We start from the raw sequence: 22588 nt of genomic DNA on the forward strand, positions 1-22588 counted from the left end.
AAGCTTTCCTTTTCACGACTCCATCAACATGGTTTTCTTCATCTCCAGCATTGGGATTTGCTCTGTCCTCTCTCTATCTTTCTGCCAGCACGGCTCTCTCTTCCCCTTCTTTTTGATGCTCTTCAGTCACCTAGAAAGATGTGCAGTGGCATTCACAGTCAATGATTGGCAACAGATTTTCCTCACTATTCTGCCATAGATTCAGTATTTAAATTGATGGGAAACCAAGTGCAATCACATGAAATTGATTGCCATTTGGGTCCTATTGATTATCCTGCCAAATCTAAGACAAGAAGAATAGCTATGCTGGATGGTAAAAAGGCAGTGACTACACATATTTCAGTTGTCATTTAGGGTTGGCTGCAATGGCATCTGCCCATTGATCTAGACCAGAAAATATGGAGTTGCCCTTACAAAAAAGCATGCCAGTGGGGGGAAAACATTCATTCTTGCCCACTGACGGTAACCTCTTAAACTTACCTTCTATTTAATTAGGAATTCACTAATTCTCCCTTTTCTAACCTACAAAACTGAGAACTGAGGACTTCTGGGACTGTGGTGGACTGAGTTACTATAGATAATCCTCCTACTGCAAAGACACAGAGATGCTGGATGAAATATATCACTGGTGAAGTTGCTAATCAGCTTAAGGAGATTTTGGGCTGAGACGATGGGGTTTTCTAGATATACAATCATGTCATCTGCAAACAGGGACAATTTGACTTCCTCTTTTCCTAATTGAATATCCTTTATTTCCTTCTCCTGCCTGATTGCCCTGGCCAGAACTTCCAGCACTATGTTGAATAGGAGTGGTGAGAGAGGGCATCCCTGTCTTGTGCCAGTTTTCAAAGGGAATGCTTCCAGTTTTTGCCCATTCAGTATGATACTGGCTGTGGGTTTGTCATAGATAGCTATTATTATTTTGAGATACGTCCCATCAATACCTAATTTATTGAGAGTTTTTAGCATGAAGCGTTGTTGAATTTTGTCAAAGGACTTTTCTGCATCTATTGAGATAATCATGTGGTTTTTGTCTTTGGTTCTGTTTATATGCTGGATTACATTTATTGATTTGTGTATGTTGAACCAGCCTTGCATCCCAGGGATGAAGCCCACTTGATCATGGTGTATAAGCTTTTTGATGTGCTGCTGCATTCGGTTTGCCAGTATTTTATTGAGGATTTTTGCATCAATGTTCATCAAGGATATTGGTCTGAAATTCTCTTTTTTGGTTATGTCTCTGCCAGGCTTTGGTATCAGGACGATGCTGGCCTCATAAAATGTGTTAGGGAGCAAAGTCTCAGGATACAAAATCAATGTACAGAAATCACAAGCATTCTTGTACACCAATCACAGACAAACAGAGAGCCAAATCATGAGTGAACTCCCATTCACAATTGCTTCAAAGAGAATAAAATACCTAGGAATCCAACTTACAAGGGATGTGAAGGACCTCTTCAAGGAGAACTACAAACCACTGCTCAATGAAATAAAAGAGGATACAAACAAATGGAAGAACATTCCATGCTCATGGGTTGGAAGAACCAATATCATGAAAATGCCCATACTGCCCAAGGTAATTTATAGATTCAATGCCATCCCCATCAAGCTACCAATGACTTTCTTCACAGAATTGGAAAAAAATACTTTAAAGTTCATATGGAACCAAAAAAGAGCCCGCATCACCAAGTCAATCCTAAGCCAAAAGAACAAAGCTGGAGGCATCACGCTACCTGACTTCAAACTATACTACAAGGCTACAGTAACCAAAACAGCATGGTACTGATACCACAACAGAGACATAGATCAATGGAACAGAACAGAACCCTCAGAAATAATGCTGCATATCTACAACTATCTGATCTTTGACAAACCTGACAAAAACAAGAAATGGGGAAAGGATTCCCTATTTAATAAATGGTGCTGGAAAAACTGGCTAGCCATATGTAGAAAGCTGCAACTGGATCCCTTCCTTACACCTTATACAAAAATTAATTCAAGATGGATTAAAGACTTAAATGTCAGACCCCAAACCATTAAAACCCTACGAGAAAACCTAGGCAATACCATTCAGGACATAGGCGTGGGCAAGGACTTCATGTCTAAAACACCAAAAGCAATGGCAACAAAAGCCAAAATTGACAAATGGGATCTAATTAAACTAAAGAGCTTCTGCACAGCAAAAGAAACTACCATCAGAGTGAACAGGCAACCTACAGAATGGGAGAAAATTTTTGCAACCTACTCATCTGACAAAGGGCTGATATCCAGAATCTACAATGAACTCAAACAAATTTACAAGAAAAAAACAAACAACCCCATCAAAAAGTGGGTAAAGGATATGAACAGACACTTCTCAAAAGAAGACATTTATGCAGTCAAAAAACACATGAAGAAATGCTCATCATCACTGGCCATCAGAGAAATGCAAATCAAAACCACAATGAGATACCATCTCACACCAGTTAGAATGGCGATCATTAAAAAGTCAGGAAACAACAGGTGCTGGAGAGGATGTGGAGAAATAGGAACACTTTTACACTGTTGGTGGGACTGTAAACTAGTTCAACCATTGTGGAAGTCAGTGTGGCGATTCCTCAGGGATCTAGAACTAGAAATACCATTTGACCCAGCCATCCCATTACTGTGTACATACCCAAAGGACTATAAATCATGCTGCTATAAAGACACATGCACACGTATGTTTATTGCGGCACTGTTCACAATAGCAAAGAGTTGGAACCAACCCAAATGTCCAACAACGCTAGACTGGATTAAGAAAATGTGGCACATAAACACCATGGAATACTATGCAGCCATAAAAAATGATGAGTTCATGTCCTTTGTAGGGACATGGATGAAACTGGAAAACATCATTCTCAGTAAACTATCACAAGGACCAAAAACCAAACACCGCATGTTCTCACTCATAGGTGGGAATGGAACAATGAGAGCTCATGGACACAGGAAGGGGAATATCACACTCTGGGGACTGTTGTGGGGTGGGGGGAGGAGGGAGGGACAGCATTAGGAGATATACCTAATGCTAAATGACGAGTTAATGGGTGCAGCAAAACAACATGGCACATGGATACATATGTAACAAACCTGCACATTGTGCACATGTACCCTAAAACCTAAAGTATAATAATTAAAAAAAAAAGAAAAGAAGGAAAAAAAAAAGAAAAATATCACTGATAACTTTTAAATATATAGTTTAGTTCAAATAAAGGAAGGGAAATCCCTGCAAGTACAAAAATAAGAGGTAATCAAAAGCAAAGCCCCATGGGTTTGGGAGGGGGGTAGGGTGCAGTGTCAGGCCCATATGGAGGTCTTCATGGCCAGGCGTTAGGATTAACGGCCCATATAGGAGCAGAAGACATGGCCTTGGATCCATAAATAATGAGTTGGAACTTATTTCATTTTACAAAGCGAGGACTCCAGTAAAGCTGTCTCCTGAATGAAGGTGGACTAGAAAAACTCTACTGATTGGCCCAAGAATTTAACAAGGGAGGTTGTCATTGCCTAAAACTCTAAACGGATTTTTTTAAAAAAGTTTCCTGGAAGAAAATGAAGCCCGAGGTATGTGCCACAAGTGGGTATAGAATATAAGTTTTTACTACCCATACAGTATGAAAGTCTAAAAAATTAAAATAAAAACTGGTGTTAGATCAACAAAATCTCTGAGCCATCTGGCTGAGAGAAATAGAAAAACGATTTTGGAGGAATCCTGCAATACAGGGTATAGGGGATGTCAGAGATGTTTTAAAAACATTGGCCGAAATATTTTTTATATTCCACTGAGAGTTGGGGTCTATGTTCCTTCTACTTAAAACCAGGCAGGCTCCTACTAGGACCCTGAAAGAAGCAAGAAAAAATAAAAAACAAAAGTAAAGATAAATAAATCCAAGCAAGCCTGTGACCGCTTTGACAAACAGAACACAGCAGAAGTGATGCTACCTAATTTCTGAGGCTAAGCTTTAAGAAGTCTTGAACCTACCATCTTGTTTGCTGAAAAAAAAAATTCACCATCAGAAGACTGCCATGCTGGAGAGTCCACATGTAGGTGTTCCCACCTACAGTGTCAGATGAGCACTTGGCTCACAGCTAGAATCAGTTTCCAGCCCTGTGAGTGAACCATCTTGGACGTGTAACCCAGTCAATCCTTCAGTTGACTGTAGGCCCAGCTGGCATCTGACTGCAACAGCATGAAAGAATCCAAGCAAGAACTGCCTAGTCAAGCCTTCCCTGAATTTCTGACCCACAAATGTGAGCAACATAAAATAGTTATTTTAAGCCTCTATGTTTTGGGAGAATTTGTAGAAACAGACAAACAGAACAAAGGGGAAGAAAAAGTCTCTGCTGAAGAGATGCTCATTAACACAAATTTTAAACATGAAAAGAAATGGCCCGCAATGAAGGAAAAGTCCACAGAAATAGAAAGATATTGAGAACTGGCAACAATGTAACCATCTGAAGGATACTATACGTCAGGTATGTTAAAAATGATTAAAGAAGTTTGACAACACACTCTGCTAATGAGAGTGTGGTGAATCGGGCACTTTCATGCATTGTTAGTGGGAGCACAAGTTTCTAACTGCTAACCAAATGTTACCTATGGAGAACAATTGGGTTATATCTATGAAAATTATAAATGCAGGTACCCTTTGCCCAGCAATCACCCTCTGTGACTCGGTTCCACAGATACACCTGAGCACACATAAAATAAAAACAAACACATGCACAAGTTATTTACTGCAGTATTATCTGTAAGAGCAAATGGCTGGAAACAACCCATGTATCTAGAAATAGGATACTGGTGAAACTATAGTATGTCCACACAATGGAATACTATGTCATTGCAAAAAATGAATGAGTTCATGACTTCATGTGCAAAAAGTAAGATACAATACCATCTATATAATATATAATACTACTTTAAGGTAAGAAAGAGAAAAATCAGGCTGGGCATGGTGGCTCATGCCTATAATCCCAGCATTTTGGGAGGCTGAGGTGGGCAGATCGCTTGAGGCCAGGAGTTGGAGACCAACTGGGTCAACATGGTGAAACCCTGTCTCTACTGAAAATAAAAAATTAGCCAGGCATGATGGTGAAGGCCTGTAATCCCAGCTGGTCAGGAGGCTGAGGCATGAGAATTGCTTGAGCCCGGGAGTCAGAGGCTGCAGTGAGCTGAGATCATGCCACTGCACTCCAAGCTGGGTGACAGAGTGAGACTCCCTCTCAAAAAAAAAAAAAGGAAAAATCAGAATATAAATTCAAAAATCCTTATATTTGCACAAAGAAACACCAGGAGGGTACACAGGAAACTAATAAAGGAAGTTACTGGGAAGAATATGTCATTTTGATTTTTAAGCTACATGAATAAAATGAGACATTTTAAAAATGATAAAAGAAGGAGTCAAAACTACAATAAAAGGAAAAGACTATGAAAAAAGAGAAATATTTGAAAAGGGAGTATGAAAAATAGAGTCATTAGAATGAAAAATTGAATTAGTAGATTAGATACAGCTGAGAATCAACCTAAGAAAATTACTTATAATTCAGCAAAGAGAAATGAATAGATAGAAAATACGTCAAAGAGATTAGGAAACATGAAGGTGAGAACTGAAAGGTCCAACATACATCTAATAAGAGTTCCAAAAGGTGAAATTAGAGAAAATGAGGTAGAGACAATATTTGAAGAAATAATGAATGGGAAATTTCCATAAATGAAGAAAGATGTTAATCATCTGTTTCAAAAATAGGAAATTTAAAAAAATCCCAATACAGAAACATCACAGTGAAATTGAAAAATACTGAAAACATATAGAAAATTGTAATCAGAGAAAAAAGACCAAGGAACAAAAATTAGACTCAAAACAGACTTAGTGGCTGCAGCAGCAATAGTGCCAGAATACAATTGAATATTATCTTTGTTAACCTCAATTCTATTCTCAGCTAGATTTGCATTCAATACTGAGACAAAACAGACATTCTTAGACAAAGAATGACAGCACTGACCACTCACAGACCTTTGCTGGAAAAAAAAAAAAAAAAAAAAAAACTTTAAAGGATACACTTCAATAACAAGGGTACTGAACCCAGAAGGAAGAAGTGGAATACAAGAGACAATATGAGATAGGTCATTGCTCAACATGGAGTTAAAATCTAAATACATATTAACTATAAAAACAATAGCAACGATGATGAGTAATAGGATGTTAAAAATGGGACAACTAAATACTGGGCAACAAAAACATGGAAGGTGGGAGGATCGTGCTTGGAGTTTGTGCTCCAAGGTCTTATCTTGTTCAAGAGTAAGGTGGAGATACTAACTTTTCATGTCAAGCATGCATGTTCAGCATTTAAGAATCAGCACTAAAGTAAAGAAATGGAATCATAACTTCTAAACCAGAAAAGAAAGAAAGAGCAAGCAGTAAAAAAAAATAGGAGCAATTCAAGAAAACAGAAAGAAAACAAGAAAAGGTATGATACAAAGGAAATGCAAAATAAAATGTTAGAAATAAATAAAAATATATTAGGAACCACAATAATATATGTGAATTAAACTCAAAAGTTATAAAATAGTTTCTTACTTTAGATTTTTTTAATCCAGAAAAACTCCTTAAACATAATGACACAAAAATATTGAAAGTAAAGGGATGAAGAAGAAAGATATACAAACCAAAGAATAACAAAATAGTCAGATATGGCAATATTTATGTTAAACAAAATATACTTCAAAACAAAAAGCATTATTTGATATTAAGTTGTTCGCTACACAGTTATAAAAAGAAAAATATGACAGTCATGAATTAGCTTGCATTTAACAATACATTTTCAATATATATAAAGCAAAAATCAATAATATTGCATAGAAAAACTAAAAACTGTACAATTAGTGGGGAGTTTTAACACATCTTTTTCAGAAATACATAGACTAAGAGGGTAAAATCCTAATAAGGGTATAGAGGATTCATACAATACAATTAATAAGTTTTACTTAATGGTCATGCATATGTCTGAGTCCAATAATTTGCAAATAGATATTTTTCTCAAGAACACCTAAGAATACATACAAAAATTGACTATATACTTGATCATAAATATGTCTCAGCAATGTCAAATATCTCACTACTAAGCAAAATTACTACATAGGAATAACTGTACTACTCTACATCATGTGTCATTTGACTTATTTAAATATGTTTATGTGTGTGTGTGTGTGCCCACACCACAGGCACATATCTGGAGGGATGGAGGGAGAGTAGGGGTTTTCTAAAAAGAAAAGATTTAAAAAGAATTATTTGGAAAGATTATTTCTCCAATATCTTTCTTTCTTTTCAGAAACAGTGTCTCATTCTGTCGTCCAGGCTGGAGTGCAGTGGCATGATCATAGCTCACTGCAGCCTTGAACTCCTGGACTTAGGCAATCCTCCCACCTCAGCCTCTAGAGTAGTTGGACCTACAGGTGTGAGCCATCATGCTGACTTTTTTCTCAATTTCTCGAATTATTGTAACCTACGATTTCATCATCTACATGTTGCTATTTTCATTGCATTATTGAGCTGTCAATCAGAAGAGTGGTGTTTAATTGACAACAACATTTGTTCTAAACATCTATGAATGAAACATTTCGGTTTGACCTCTATATGAGGTTTTGGTGGCAAGAATGAAATGTAGGATAATAGGTGAAAGAAGAGATCTTAAAAATATCTTGGTTTCTTTCTTGTCAACCTATTTAAACATTCTTATTAGCTTTGTAGTCCTACAAGAAAATAGCTGAAATATGGAGAAACTCATTGCTTTCTTAAACATTCCTGTGATCTTATTCCTGCGAACTTCACAGCATAAGAGAACCTGTATCGCCGAATGATGGCAAACAAATAATGAATTGAATCTGACCTCTTTATTACAGGCTGAGGTGCCCCACTTATGTTTTTGTTTTTGTTCCTTTTTACATCAAGCACAGTACAAAATTCTATGGCTGTCAAGCCTGTAATTACTGCCTTGCATATATGACGAGATTAAGAATTAGGCTTGTCTTTTTGACAAAGTTTCAGTTGTTAGATTTCCCAAACAGTATTCTAATCATAGATCACTGAGGCATGGGATGAAAGATCTTGTCTATGTGATAGAAAGCTGAAGACTTAGTTTCCAAGTCCATCCCATAACTGCAGAAACTTTGCGGACACTCACCCAACTTCAGTATATCAATGTAAAGCTTATAGCATCTGTTGGGACTTCCAAACTTATTATATTGGGCCGAGTTCAGGGTATATCAAGGAGAATGCAAAGCCATAAATGCACATAAAATTCATGTATAGAAAAATTGGCTGATCTGATATTTTTATTTCATAAATACCTATTAAACCATCTAGGTAGATAGAGAAATTTAATCATAATTAGTTAAAATAACGATTATAGGATATAATGGGTGAAATATTTGGGTTAAAATAATGACTGTGAATTGCAAGATCTTAAAGTCATTTCTGAATCATCAGAAAGGGTGTGTTCAATGCCCTTCAATGTTGATTATATTTTATTGTATCGTCAGTCCTGGAAAAATTATTGATCCTTGCATGGAATAAAAAGAGCAGAATAAAAATGACAATGTTTCTTAACTGCCTACTATGTGCTGGCACCAGACTAATGCCTTTGCAGGAGTTATCTCATCAAATCCTCAAGGTAGTCTAGTGCAGTGGGGTATAATTGTCCCTGTTAAGCAGACATGAGACAGGCTGAGTGATGCTTTCTCATTTCCAGGGTTACCTAGCTGGTGGATGACATCTCAGCATCAGACTCTAGGTGTTTCTTATTCCAAAGTTTATGTTCTTCCCACCACGTGATGCCACTATATGCTCTACAAGCTGTATACTTTGAACTAATTGTTTAATTCACAAGAAGGTACATTTTTGAACCAGAAACATATCCACTTTGCAAAAGAAAGCCAATACGGTTGCATCATTTAAGTCTCTGAAGCAGCTCTGTTTTCTCATATTTTGAAGGATGCATAACCAGTTGTATCAATTTCATGTAGCAAACCATCACAAGAAAAACAAATATTATGTTTAATTTGCAAAATTGAGTTCTACAACTTCATTTATTCACTTGTTTGTTCTCTTCTTTAACAAGCATTTATTAAATGTTTATTATGTGCCCAGTATCACATTAGATATTAGAGAAGATAAAAAGCAATAGAATACACGTCTTCTATTATAGAAAAGCTCATAATTCAGCTGGAGAAAAGCCATGTACGAATATACAATTAAAAGCAAAACAACTGTAGAATGATTCTAAAATAAAATGTAGACAAATATAAGACAGTGTATTTCGAGCTTCAGAATTCAAAGAAAGGTAAATGTCACTATAAAGTATGATTAATGAGGCAAGGCTTAGCTGATGAATAGAATTGTAAAGACTTAAAAAAGAGTGTGATTTGGTTCAGCTAGGAGGGATACTTGGCTATAGAAAATAGCAGAAACAAAACAGAGTATGGGACTGAATCCTCTCTGATCTCCTAATCTGACTTAGGCTTTCCTCTTCTGCTCCCTCTTCGAGCACTCGTCACATTTTTCTGAGAATTTATGAAGCTACCTGCCTAGTTCCTGTAAGCAAGGGCTCTGTCCCTTCATTTAAACATCTCTGGCACATAGGAGTTTCACATATAGGTAGTGAATGAATGAATGAATAAATGACAGGTGACCTTTGGTTGAGAAAGGAATTTGGTGGGTGGTCCATGATTAGAATCATAGACTTCCCCAGCTCTATTCAGCCTAAATAAATAGTGCTGCATATATTGAGTAAAAATTATGTATGACTGGCTCATTTTATTTACAATATAAATGAATTATTTAAACAACAATGGTGTGTCTTTTGCTAGGTGTTGATTGGGCAAATCTTGTCTGCTTTAGTTGTTCCAAATTAAAACATTATTTTACCATTTCATGCTTAAATGAGACCACATGTGCCCTGCCAATTAGAATTACATCACGTCTCTTCCTATTTTATATTTCAGTCTCTTGGATGATATGTGCCTGGGTAAGACTGTTACAGAAAGCAGTCTTTGAAAATCTGGTGTATCATTCCACCTGTTCACATATATCAAAACATCACATTGTACTACATAAATGTATACATTTATGATTTGTCTATTAAAAATAATATTAGTTTCTTTAAAAAAAGAAAATATGATGCAGTAACTAGTTAATTATTGATTCTGTAGTAAGGGCATCAAATCCAAAAATTGTTTTTTCCACATCATTTATTATTTTTTCCAACTTTTATTTTAGGTTCCAGGGTCCATGTGCAGGTTTGTTACATGGGTATTTATAAATTGCATGTTGCAGGGGTTTGATGTGCAGATTATTTTATCACCCAGGTAATGAGCATAGTACCCAATAGGTAGTCTTCTCTCCTCTCCTCTCCCCTCCTCCTCGCCTCTCCTCTCCTCTTTCTTTCTTTCTTTCTTCCTTCCTTCCTTTCTTTCTTTCTTTTTTTCTTTCTTTCTCTTTCTTTCTTTTCTTTCCCTCCCTTCCTTCCCTCCCTCCCTTCCTTCCCTCCCTCCCTCCCTCTCTCTCTTCTTTTCTTTTCTTTTTTTTCTTTTCTTTTCTTTTTTGTCTTTTCTTTTCTTTTCTTTCTTTTTCTTAGAGGGAGTCCCACTTTGTCACTCAGGCTGAAGTGCAGTCTCAGCTCACTACAATCTCTGCCTCCTAGGCTCAAGTGATCCTCCTACCTCAGCCTCCCAAGTAGCTGTGACCACAGATGCACACTACCATGCCTGGCTAATTTTTTGTGTTTTTGGTAGAGACAGGGTTTCACCATGTTGCTCAGGCTGGTCTCAAACTCTTGAGGTCAAGTGACCCCTCCCTCAGCCTCCCAAAGTGCATGATTACAGGCGTGAGCCACCGTGCCTGTCCCCCAGTAGGCAGTTTTTTGATCTTGAACCTCCTGCCACTCTCCACTCTTGAATAGACCTTGGTGTCTATTGTTCCCTGCTTTGTGTCTATGTGTATTCAATGTTTTGCTCCCACTTATAAGACAGAACATGCACTATTTGGTTTTCTGTTCCTGTGTTAATTTGCTTAGGATAATAGCCTCCAGCTCCATCCATGTTGCTGCAAAGGATATGATTTTATTCTTTTTTATAGTTGCATAGTATCCCATGGTGTATATGTACCACATTTTCTTTATCCAATCTGCCATTGATGGGCATTTAGGTTGATGTTATGTCTTTGCTATTGTGAATAGTGCTGCAAATAACATACATATACATGTGTCTTTATGGTAAAACAATTTATATTCCTTTGGGTATATACCCAGTAATGAGATTGCTGGGTTGAATGGCAGTTCCATTTTAAGTTCTTTGAGAAATCTCCAAACTGCTTTCCACAGTGGCTGGACCAATTTACATTCCCACCAGCAGTGTATAAGCATTCCCTTGTCTCCACAACCTTGCTAGCATCTGTTATTTTTTCACCTTTTAATAATAGCCATTCTGACTGGTGTGAGATGGTCTCTCATTGTGGTTTTTATTTGCATTTCTCTAATGATTAGTGATGTTGAGCATTTTTTCATATGTTTATTGGCCATATGCATGTCTTCTTTCAAGCAGTGTCTGATCATGTCCTTTGCCCATTTTTAAATGGGGTTTTTTTTTGCTTGTCAATTTGTTTAAGTTCCTTATAGATTCTGGATATTTGACTTTTGTCAAATGCATACTCTGCAAATATTTTCTCCCATTCTGTAGGTTGTCTGTTTACCCTGTTCATATTTTCTTTTGCTGTGTAGAAGCTCTTTAGTTTAATTAGGTCCCACTTGTCAATTTTGTTTTTGCTTTTATTGCAAAATTTTGGCATCGTGGTCATGAAATCTTTGCCAGAGCCTGTGTTGAGAATGGTATTTCATAGGTTTTCTTCTAGGGTTTTTATAGCTTCATGTCTTATATTTAAGACTTTAATGCATCTTCAGTTTATTTTTGTATAAGGTGAAAGAAAGGAGTTGAGTTTCAGTCTTCTGCATATGGCTAGCCAGTTATCCCAGCACCATTTATTGAATAGGGAGTTGTTTCCCCATTGCTCATAAATGTGAACTTTGTCAAAGATCAGCTGTTTGTAGGTCTGCAACTTTATTTCTGGGTTCTCTAGCCTGTTCTATTGCTCTATATGTCTCTCTTTGTATCAGTACCATGCTTTTTTGTTACTGTAGCCTTGTAGTATAGTTTGAAGTCAGGTAATGTGATGCTTCTGGCATTGTTCCTTTTGCTTCGGATTGCTTTGGCTACTCAGACTCTTTTTTGGTTTCATATGAATTTTAGAACTTTTTCTAATTCTGTGAAAGATGTCATTGTTAGTTTGATAGGAATGCATTGAGTCTGGAAATTGCTTTGAGCAGTATGGCCATTTTAACTATATTGATTCTTCCTATCCATGAGCATGGAATAAAAAACCTACCATCCAGAAAATGCCATAGACCTTATGGATTCATAGCTAACTTCTATCAGATGTATAAAGAAGAGCTGGTACTAGTCCTAATGAAACTATTCCAAAAATTGAGTAGAGGCTCCTCCCTACCTATCCTATGAGGCCGGCATTGTTCCGATACCAAAACCTGGTAGAGACACAACAAAAAAAGAAAACTTCATGCCAGTATCCCTGATGAACATAGATACAAAAATCTTCAGCAAAAGCCTAATCCTGTAGCACATCAAAAGGCCAACCTACCACAGTCAAGTAGGCTTTATCCCTGGGATGAAAGGTTGGTTCAACATATGCAAATCAATAAATGTGGTTAATCACATAAACAGAACTAAAGACAGAAACCACATGATTATCTCAATAGATACAGAAAATGCTTTCAATAAAATTTAACATCCCTTCACATTAAAAACCCTCAACAAACTAAGCACTAAGGAACATACCTCAAAATAATAAGAGCCATCTCTGAAAAACCCACAGCCAACATCATACTGAATGGGCAAAAGATGGAAGCATTCTCCTTGAGAATCGGAACAAGACAAGGATGCCCACTTTCACCACTCCTATTCAACATAGTATAGAAGACCTTACCAGAGCAATCAGGCAAAAGAAAGAGTAAAGGACATCCAAGTAGAAAGAGGGGAAGTCAAACAATCTCTCTTCAGAGATGATATGATTCTATATCTGGAAAACACCATAGTCTCTGCCCAAAGGCTCCACCTTCATAACCTCATTACCTCCCATAGGCCCCACCACCTAATACTATCACACTGGGGGTTAGGATTTCAACATATGAATTTGGGGGAGACACAAACATTCTGTCCATAACAGTAGCTCTTGTTTGCTTACTTCCTACTCAAGGTCCCTGTCCTTAAAACCCACCTCATTTAAACATGAACCACAGAAAAAGATTGCGATCAAACCCCTTACAAAAATATAACAAGTAAAAAGAGGGAATGAAGCAAATAACGTATCAGCAGATAATGAAGACACTGAAGAGAAAAATACGACCAAAAGACAAATGAAACCTATTATGTAATATTACAAAATGACGTTCAAAGAAAATAAGAAAACTATAAAGCTGTGAAAGAGCAGCTTATATTTGGAGATTTCTCAAAGAACTTAGAACAGACCTACCATTCGACCCAGCAATCCCATTACTAGGTATGTACCCCCCCAAAAATAAATTATTCTATCAAAAAGATACATGCATTCATATGTTCATTGCTGCACTATTCACAATAGCAAAGACATGAAATTAACCCAGATGCCCATCAACTGTGGATTGGATAAGGAAAATGTGGTACATATACACCAAGGAATACTATTCATGCATAAAAAAGAATTAAATCATGTCCTTTGCAGCAACATGGATGCAGCCAGAGGCCATTATCCTAAGCAAACTAATGCACGGACAGAAAACCAAATACTCCATGTTCTCACTTATAAGTGAGAGCTAAGCATTGAGTACACATGGACATAAATACAGGAACAATAGACACCATGAACTACTAGCGAAGGAGGCAGTTAAAAAAACTACCTGTCACGTACTATGCTCACTACCAGGGTGATGGAATCCTTACTCCAAACCTTAGCATCATGCAATATTCCCACGTAACAAATCTGTACATGTACTCCCTGTATCTAAAATAAAAGTTGAAATTTAAAACAACAAAAAGAAACAGCAGCATAGACCAGAAATGAAAAAGCTCTGAAATGGTATAACTAACCAACAAGAGTGTGTGAAAAGAGCTTTCAGGGTTGGGTGTGGCGGCTAACACCTGTAATCCCAGTACTTTGGGAGGCCAACGAGGGAGGATCACCTGAGCCCAGGAGTTTGAGACAAGCCAGGGCAACATAGTGAAATCCCATCTTCTAAAAAATAAAAAACAATTAGGCAGGGCTGGTGGTGTGCACCTGTAGTCCCAGCTACTTGGAAGGCTGAGGCAGGAGGATTGCTTGAGCCCAGGATTTTGAGGCTGCTTTGAGCCATGATCACACTACTGCACTCTAGCCCGAGGAACAGAGTAAGTCCTTGTATCACACAAAAAAAGAAATTTTATGTCTTGAAACAGAGTCAGTGTATTAGTCAGGGTTCCCTAGAGGGACAGAACTAATAGGAGATATATATATATATATATATATACACATACATATATATATACACACATACATATATATATACACATACATATATATATATATTAGAGTGAGCTGAAAGTGATATATATAATATATATATATATATATATCAAGGGGAGTTTATTATTATTATTGTTATTTTGAGATGGAGTCTCGCTCTGTTGCCCAGGCTGGAGTGCAATGGCCCAATCTCTGCTCACAGCAAGCTCTGCCTCCTGGGCTCACGCCATTCTCCTGCCTCAGCCTCCCGAGTAGCTGGGACTACAGGCGCCCGCCACCACACCCGGCTAATTTTTGTATTTTTAGTAGAGGCGGGGTTTCATCCTGTTAGCCAGGATGGTCTTGATCTCCTGACCTCGTGATCCACCCGCCTCGGCCTGCCAAAGTGCTGGGATTACAGACATGAGCCACCGTGCCCAGCTGGGAGTTTTTTTTATTAACTTACACAATCACAAGGTCCCACAATAGGCTGTCTGCAAGCTTGAGGAGCAAGGAAAGCCAGTCCTAGTCTCAAAACTGAAGAACTTGGAGTCCGATGTTTGAGGGGAGGAAGCATCCAGCACGGGAGAAAGATGTAAGCTAGGAGGCTATGACAGGGGTGGCTGGGGAAAGAGGCTGAGTGTGTCCACAGAACAAATCATCCTATCACCTTGATTATTAAACTCCTCCTCTGCTGAGGTCATCCACTGGTGAGCACTCACATGGGATACAAATATCTTCACAGTTTTTGACCACTCAGGTCCATCCACTTACCTCTTCCCCAAATTTCTTCATCACCAATTTTCCTATCATGCTTCTTTCAAGTCCCTGACAACCAGCCAAGCCATTGGCTGCAGCCCATTAATCAGTATATAATCACACATCTGGCCATTTCTCCTTCCATGCAAAGTCCACAACCATGTGCACTTCTCAAATTTCTGCCCACTGGGAAGATTTCCTTTTAAAAGGATGTCCTAGAAAGGGCTGTAGTGCTATTGCTGTCCACTTTTGGGTGGTGCCTGCATATTGTGCAGAACCATCTGTGAACCAGGCCCTAGTCTTCTCTTCCTCTATTAACTGATCATAGGGAACTCCGCATGAAGCCGTCGGTGCAGGCTGGGGGAGAGAAGGCAGGGCGGCAGGAGTGGAGACCATGGGCATTTGAGCCACTTCTTCATGTAACTTACTTGTGCTTTCAGGACCTGCTTGAGCCCGTTCACTCATATACCACTTCCATTTGATGATGGAATGCTGCTGTGCATGACCCACTTTGTGGCTAGATGGGTCAGAAAGCACCCAGTTCATGATAGGCAGTTCCGGTCACATGGTGACTTGATGACCCATAGTCAAAAGTTCAGTTTCCATCAAAGCCCAGTAACAGGGCAAGAACTGTCTCTCAAAAAGAGAGTAGTTATTTGCAGAAGATGGCAGGGCCTTGCTCCAAAATCCTAGAGACCTCCACTATGATTCGCCTATGGGAGCCTGCCAAAGGCTCCAAACAGCATCCCTATCTGCCACTGACACCTCAAGAACCATTGGATCTACTGGGTCATATAGCCCAAGTGGCAGAGCAGCTTGCACAGCAGCCTGGACCTGTTGCAGAGCCTTCTCCTGTTCTGGACCCCACTCAAAACTGGTAGCCTTTCAGCTCACTCGATAAATGGACTGGAGTAACACAGTCAGCAAACAAAGAAAAAATCATTTCAGAAAGAAAGACTCAGAGTAACACAAGAATGAATATAAACCATGTAAAGTACAGTAAGGGAAAGAGAAGATAGGAAAAAATGAAACAAACAGAAATAAAATTCCTCTGTGAAAAAGTAAATTTCATCATCTCTATGGTCTTGAATCTTGCTTGACGACAAAACCCACAATGTTTATTTTTCTAAGTTATTTGTTGAAGTTTGACTAATCTTACTCAAAGAGGTTATAGTTAATTAATTTTTAAAATATCCAGTTTCAAATAGATATTCCTGAAACCAATTTTGCATCCATATCCTTCTCAATTCATTTGATAATTTGAAAACATTAACAAAAACATTTTTAATCTGGTTTTCAAAGGGAACATCTGTGCATTATTGTTTGTGACAGTGGCTTTGTTACAGCAAGTGAAACATCTGGAGAGACTTGATTACTTGTCGACAGAAACTTCAATGCAATACATAGGTGAATGATAATGTATTCCCACTGGGTTCAAATGAATAAGCCCAGCCAATGGGGTCAACTAAACTAATATTCTGGTGCACCACAGTATTTGAACCCTTTTATTCTGAGACATTCCTTGTGGTGGGTCTGTATCTGCAGCCATTTTGGGTACTACCTAACTTGAAAGAAGAATTAAGACCTTTTAGCTGTGGCTTTTACACTAAGTATCAGATGTGGCCCATTCACTCTCATTCTTAGGTTAATTCTCTGCTAGAAACAAAGAAAATTGAAGTCTCAATAGTCCAGACTGTTTGAACCCATGTTAATAGCATTTTTCAGTCCTTCTTTTCAATACAGAGTTTCAGTTCCCTTGGTTGTTAGAGTTAGTTGGATAGTTAGTTGGATAGCTGTTATTTGCCAAGGAACAGCTTTAGGGCTGCAGAGATCAATAGATGAACAACTAGCTTCTAAGACCACAGAAGATAATTCATTGACCATTCTAACTTTATTACAGCTTAATTAGGTAAATAGTGTAATGTCTGTGAATGCCTAACAAAGTGCTAGACATGTGCTAAGAATGCAATAAAAATTGAATCTAAGTGTGGCAGACACTACTGGTTATATGCACAAAGGATATTTCCTCCTCCTTTCTTGATGGCAGAGAACCTCTCTTCCCAGAGATTGAAAATACCAACTTCTCACTTAACAGGCTCTCTTGCAGCTAAGGCATGGACATGTGACCCAATTCTGGCCAATGAGAACTGAGGAGGGGAGCTGGTGGGAAGACTTCTTCCCCAGTAAGAAATCCCTCACGGGTGCAGACATCTCTTTTCTTCAGCTGGGCATTGTTGTGTTTTCATTCAATGCCTAAACCCATGGCAGCCATTTTGAAACCATGAAGGGACAAGCCTAGGTAGCCATAAATACCCTGAGGAGATCAGGACAGAAAGTTGGAAGAAGTCTGGGTACTTGGTGCCAGTGTGGAGCCACCAAACCAACTCTGACACCACCCACCAGAGGATATCTTGGTATATTAAAAATGAGAAGTATCCTTAATGACGAAACTATTTTAGTTGGGTGTTTAGATACGTGCAGCCAAAAGCATTAAAACCAATACACTAAAGGAGTGCTCTCATTTTCAAATATCTCAATAAAACTCAAAATCAGTTTGCCCTTAATGTGCCCCAGAAAATGTGGAACAATAAGCTGCCACTGGGGAAGTGGGTCCTCACCAAACCCTGAGTCCATTTCCATATTCACCACTGCTTGTCCTCAAATCTTCCACATCCACAAAATGAGGATGGTTTTTGTTTTTCAACTCATTAAGAGTTTATGATGACTGGTGACCTAATCGATTTGTGGTCCCCAAATTAAAGACACTAGAAAAGATTTTTTTTAAATGGTAGTTTTCCATGTAAGCTTTGCCCAGGCTTTGCTGTAATTTATGAATGTGCTAACAGACTAAAGGACAAAGTGATATGTATCACCAGCAGAGTTCTGAGAGCCTGCATAATGTACATTACTCCTCATCATCACACAAGTAATAACCATCAAACACACTGGTGAGCAATGAGTGACTCCCTTGCTTCTGAGCTTGTACCCTGCATTGTACCTGAGCCTGGTGCCCAATAACCTTTGAGGATGACATCCCAAAGAAATCAGAGGCCCAAACAAGAGCAGAACAAACCAGCACAGTGCCTCAAAGAATCCAGCCCAGATTTAAAAGCAATGAACAATTACAGGTTATCTGATTAATATTTAATGAAGATGTAAATGATGAGAGTCAATACTGAATTGCTTGGTGAAATCTATTCCAGCAAGAGAAAGCAGCAGTGGTCTGTAGAAGGAGGGGGAACTGTCTTTCTTATTAGCCATTGTTCTTTAACTTCTCCCCAGCTCTAGCTGAGGCCTGGGCTCAGATTCCCCAAACAGCTGACAGTTGCAGCGAGAGTGAAATCAGTCTTATAATCCTCCTAGCCATTTTATTCCTAATTTCCCTCTTCGTATGCCCTTTTTCTCTTTCAGACTGCACTCAGACACAAACTCCACATAGGGTTTCTGACATCAGACTTGCCTATTGCCAACATTCTGTCTGTCCCTCTGTCAGCTGGCTGTCTGCACTGATGAGAGAGACATGATGACTCCAAGGCAATTCACCTCTGCAATGTGGGGAGAGCCGCTGAGCTCGCTTGTGTCAGAAGAAGCTGCCAATTCCTCAGTCAGAGCTTGGGGGCGCTTCTGAAGGTGCTGGTCCATGAAATAACACAGGAGAAAGGGAGAAGCCGCCAGAAGTAGTGGAGAGAGAATCGAGGGCTACAGGGTGTAAGTGAAGAATGATGGCTGACTGTTCAGGACACTCAGCCTTTAAGGGGCCAAAAGATGCCAGGGGCCTGTCTTTATTGCTCGGCCTACTCTTGGCCCTCCACCCAGAAGAGGCAATAACAGTGTTGAGGGCTGGGAGCAAAAAGAGAAAAAAAAAGAGCTTTCTAGGAAAACATTTTCCCCAGCGAACAGCCCCTCCTCCCAACTAAGGTAGGAATTGAAAGATGCGAAATCAAGCCCAAAGGCTTCTTTTCTGTTTTCCCAGTTGGTCTAGAAAAGAGCAGCTTATTTGTCCAACTGGTAGAGAAGGATGCATCGACTTTCCTGGAGCACCAGTCTGCAGAGAACAGCAGCCTGTGGGAACTGGTTCCTCATGTTGGGGGCTTCAGTCCATTCCCAGAGCAGCCAGGCCATCGGCATAAGCAGCATGAAGGCCCCCAGTCAAGCTGCCCAAGTCCCAGAGGATTGGGCTTTGCCTTCTATCATGATGATCACGTCCTCCCCTTGCACATTCCTCTGACCTCTCCTCAGCCTGCTGTAGCCTCAGAGAGACTGTGCATAGGGGAATCCCAAGGATGGCTGCTCACACACCTTCTCTCCCTGCTCCAAAATGCTCACCTCAGAGTGGGATGGTGAGAAGAGCTGCTCAGTCACTCTGTCATCACCTTTCCGAGCTGTTGCTTTGCTATCTGGTAGCTCAGCGGGTGCCTTCCTGTCTTAGTCTATTTTATTTGCGAAGACTGATTCAAGGATCTACAGAACTCTCAGTCCCACACTAATTTTTTTCTTTCTCTAAACAGACTTGTGAAGGCTCAAGTGAGGCTACATGTCATCAAAGATGAAATGTTTTGCCTTGCTATGTTAGAAACAGAAACCACTCTAGGTATTTCATACAGACTGGGGATACTACCAGAAGTTTGTCGCATAGGTCCTAGAAGAGTGAGAATTGAAACAGGGACCCATAAGGCAACACAAAGATTTGCCACAGCAGGAAGTTGCTGCCACCCTTAGGACTGGGGCAATGTGGGAGGCAGTGGTGTTACCAGAGATCAGAAGTTAGGGCCATAGGGCAGAAGCCAGAGATGTAGTGAAGGCTGCCAGGTGGGTGCTGGGACTGTGGGAAGTAGAGCTACCAGATGGGGATTGTACTTGTCTATTGCTGCAACACAAATGATCCCCAAACTTAACCACTGTAAACAACAAACTTAACTGCCTTACAGTTTCTATGGGTAAGGAATCTGGGAGTAGCTTAGCTGATGGTTCTGGCTCAGGGCCTCTCATGAAGCTGTAATCAAGGTGTCAGTGGGGCTGCAGTTATCTTAAGGTTCAACCAAGGGAGGGTCTGCTTTCAGGCTCACTCACATGGATGCTGGCCTGCCTCAAGCCTTTGTTGGCTATTGGTTGAAGACATAAGTTCCTTATTGTGTGGCCCTCTCCACAGGGCTAAACTAGAGCAGTATGACAGCTTTCTTCCTCTAGAGCGTGAAATCGAGAGAGAGAGAGAGCAAGAGAGAGAGAGAGCATGTGAGAAAGGAAGAGCAAGATGGAAGTAACAGTTGTTTTGTAATCTAATCTTGGAAGTGATATCCCAGTACTTCAGCTATATTGTTAGAAGAAAGCTTCTAGGTCCAGCCCGAACAAAAGGCATGGATCCTAGGAGGCCAGGATCACAGGGGGCTGGATACATAGAAGTGGAGGCAGCTTCAGGTTTTGGGGGGCCTGAAGCTTACACGATCTGGGGAACCCTTTTTAAGAAAAATAATGAAAATTACAGGTATAAAATTACACACAGGTCTATCGACCTGTGAATGTTTAAACAAAATGAGGACTATCCAGACAATAAAATATTATTCGTCAATATAAAGGAATGAAGCATCAGTATATGCTACAATGTGGATGAACCTCAAATATATTCGGCTCAGTGAAGAAAACCAGTCACAAAAGACCATGTTCACTTACGTGAAGTGTCGAGAATAGGCAAATCCACAGAGACAGAAAGTAGATTAGTGGTTCCCAGGGCCTGGGGTTGGGAGCCAGGATTGACTGAAAACAGACACGAGAGAACTTTTGGGGGTGATGGAAATGTTCTAAAACGGGATTGTGGTGATGGTGATGCAACTCAATAAATTTACTAAAAACCATTGAACCACATCCACTTACAATGGATGAATTTTATGGTATGTAAATTATATTTCAATAAAGCTGTTAAAAAATGATACACACAGGGCATTGGAAGAGGTCTGCGCAAGTGAGAGGCCCTGGAGCTTCAGCTTCATTAACTTTTCAGGAAACTCTGTGGAGGAGACACAGCTATTGCAGAGATGCTGCCTGAGGCAGTGAGAGGGTGGGGAGATCACCTGGCTTCTTCCCTCTTTTCTCCCTCCAGTCTTCTGCCTGTGTTTTCTATTGGCTCAACCTTCCCGGAAGCCAGGGAAATGGAGTGCCTTGTGATACAGAGTGGAGGATACAAAAAGGTGGGAATAGATCTGAGAGTAGAGGTGAATGACAGGCTCATGGACCAAACCCTGCAGTGATAGCTCCACACCCACATGCTAAGACAGCTTGGAATGACTCTACCTTTTGGTGTGAGAGATGTCTTGAGAAGAACTCCAGACAAGGCCTGTGTTGAATGAAGACCTAAGCTGTTGATTATTTGTCATCAAACATTACAGGATGCCGGATTTGTCAGTTAGCTTGTCACTCATTGGTCACCTGAAGGCTCAAAATCATTTAGTCATACAAATGTATGAATGAAGGGATGGAGAGCAGGCTTTGAGTGGGTAAGAGGTGAGGGATGATGAAATAACTCATGAAAGAAGAATATATTGAAGATGTTAAATATTCAATATTGAATGTATTTTCTTGGCTGCTTTCCTCACTTAACTCTTAGAAGCAATGGGTACTAAAGGCAAGGCAATGGGCACAGCTGGCTCAGGGTACAGGCAACTAGAGGACACATTTTTCTGTGAAGAAATTACAAACAACACTAAAACCAACCACAAATTGGTCTCTTTTTTCTTGTTAGCATGTCTAAGCAATTCTAAACAATGTCAATGATAAAATACTCCTCCTTCACCTCCAAAATATCTTTTTGGATTAAGTTCTACAATTGCAGAGGTTACCGCTGAGTTTTAAAGAACATATGTAAGTTTCAAATTGGCATATTTTCATGACTTACCCTTTTAATAAAGTGTTTTCTGCATGGACAATAATGCGAGAACCCCCAATCATACAGCAGGCTGCTGACCTACGTGGAGTCAGCCACAATCCATTTGATTCTAGAGTAAGTTCATGTTGGTTCAGAATCATTTGAACTCACTTCAGATGCAATTTGCCTCTCCATTTGCTGTGGTACTTACATATTCCTACATTTAAACAATAGCTTTGAAATCACAATGAGAGGACCGTGGCTGAAAAAAAAAAGAACTTGAGATGCTTCAATCTGTCATTCAGTGTGCACATCACTCACGGAATCTTGTGTTGTTCACTGAATTGGACATGTTTCTTCATGTGGGTTCCCCCTC

The sequence above is a fragment of the Symphalangus syndactylus genome, chromosome X (assembly GCF_028878055.3).
Source record: "Symphalangus syndactylus isolate Jambi chromosome X, NHGRI_mSymSyn1-v2.1_pri, whole genome shotgun sequence".
NCBI lineage: Eukaryota > Metazoa > Chordata > Mammalia > Primates > Hylobatidae > Symphalangus > Symphalangus syndactylus.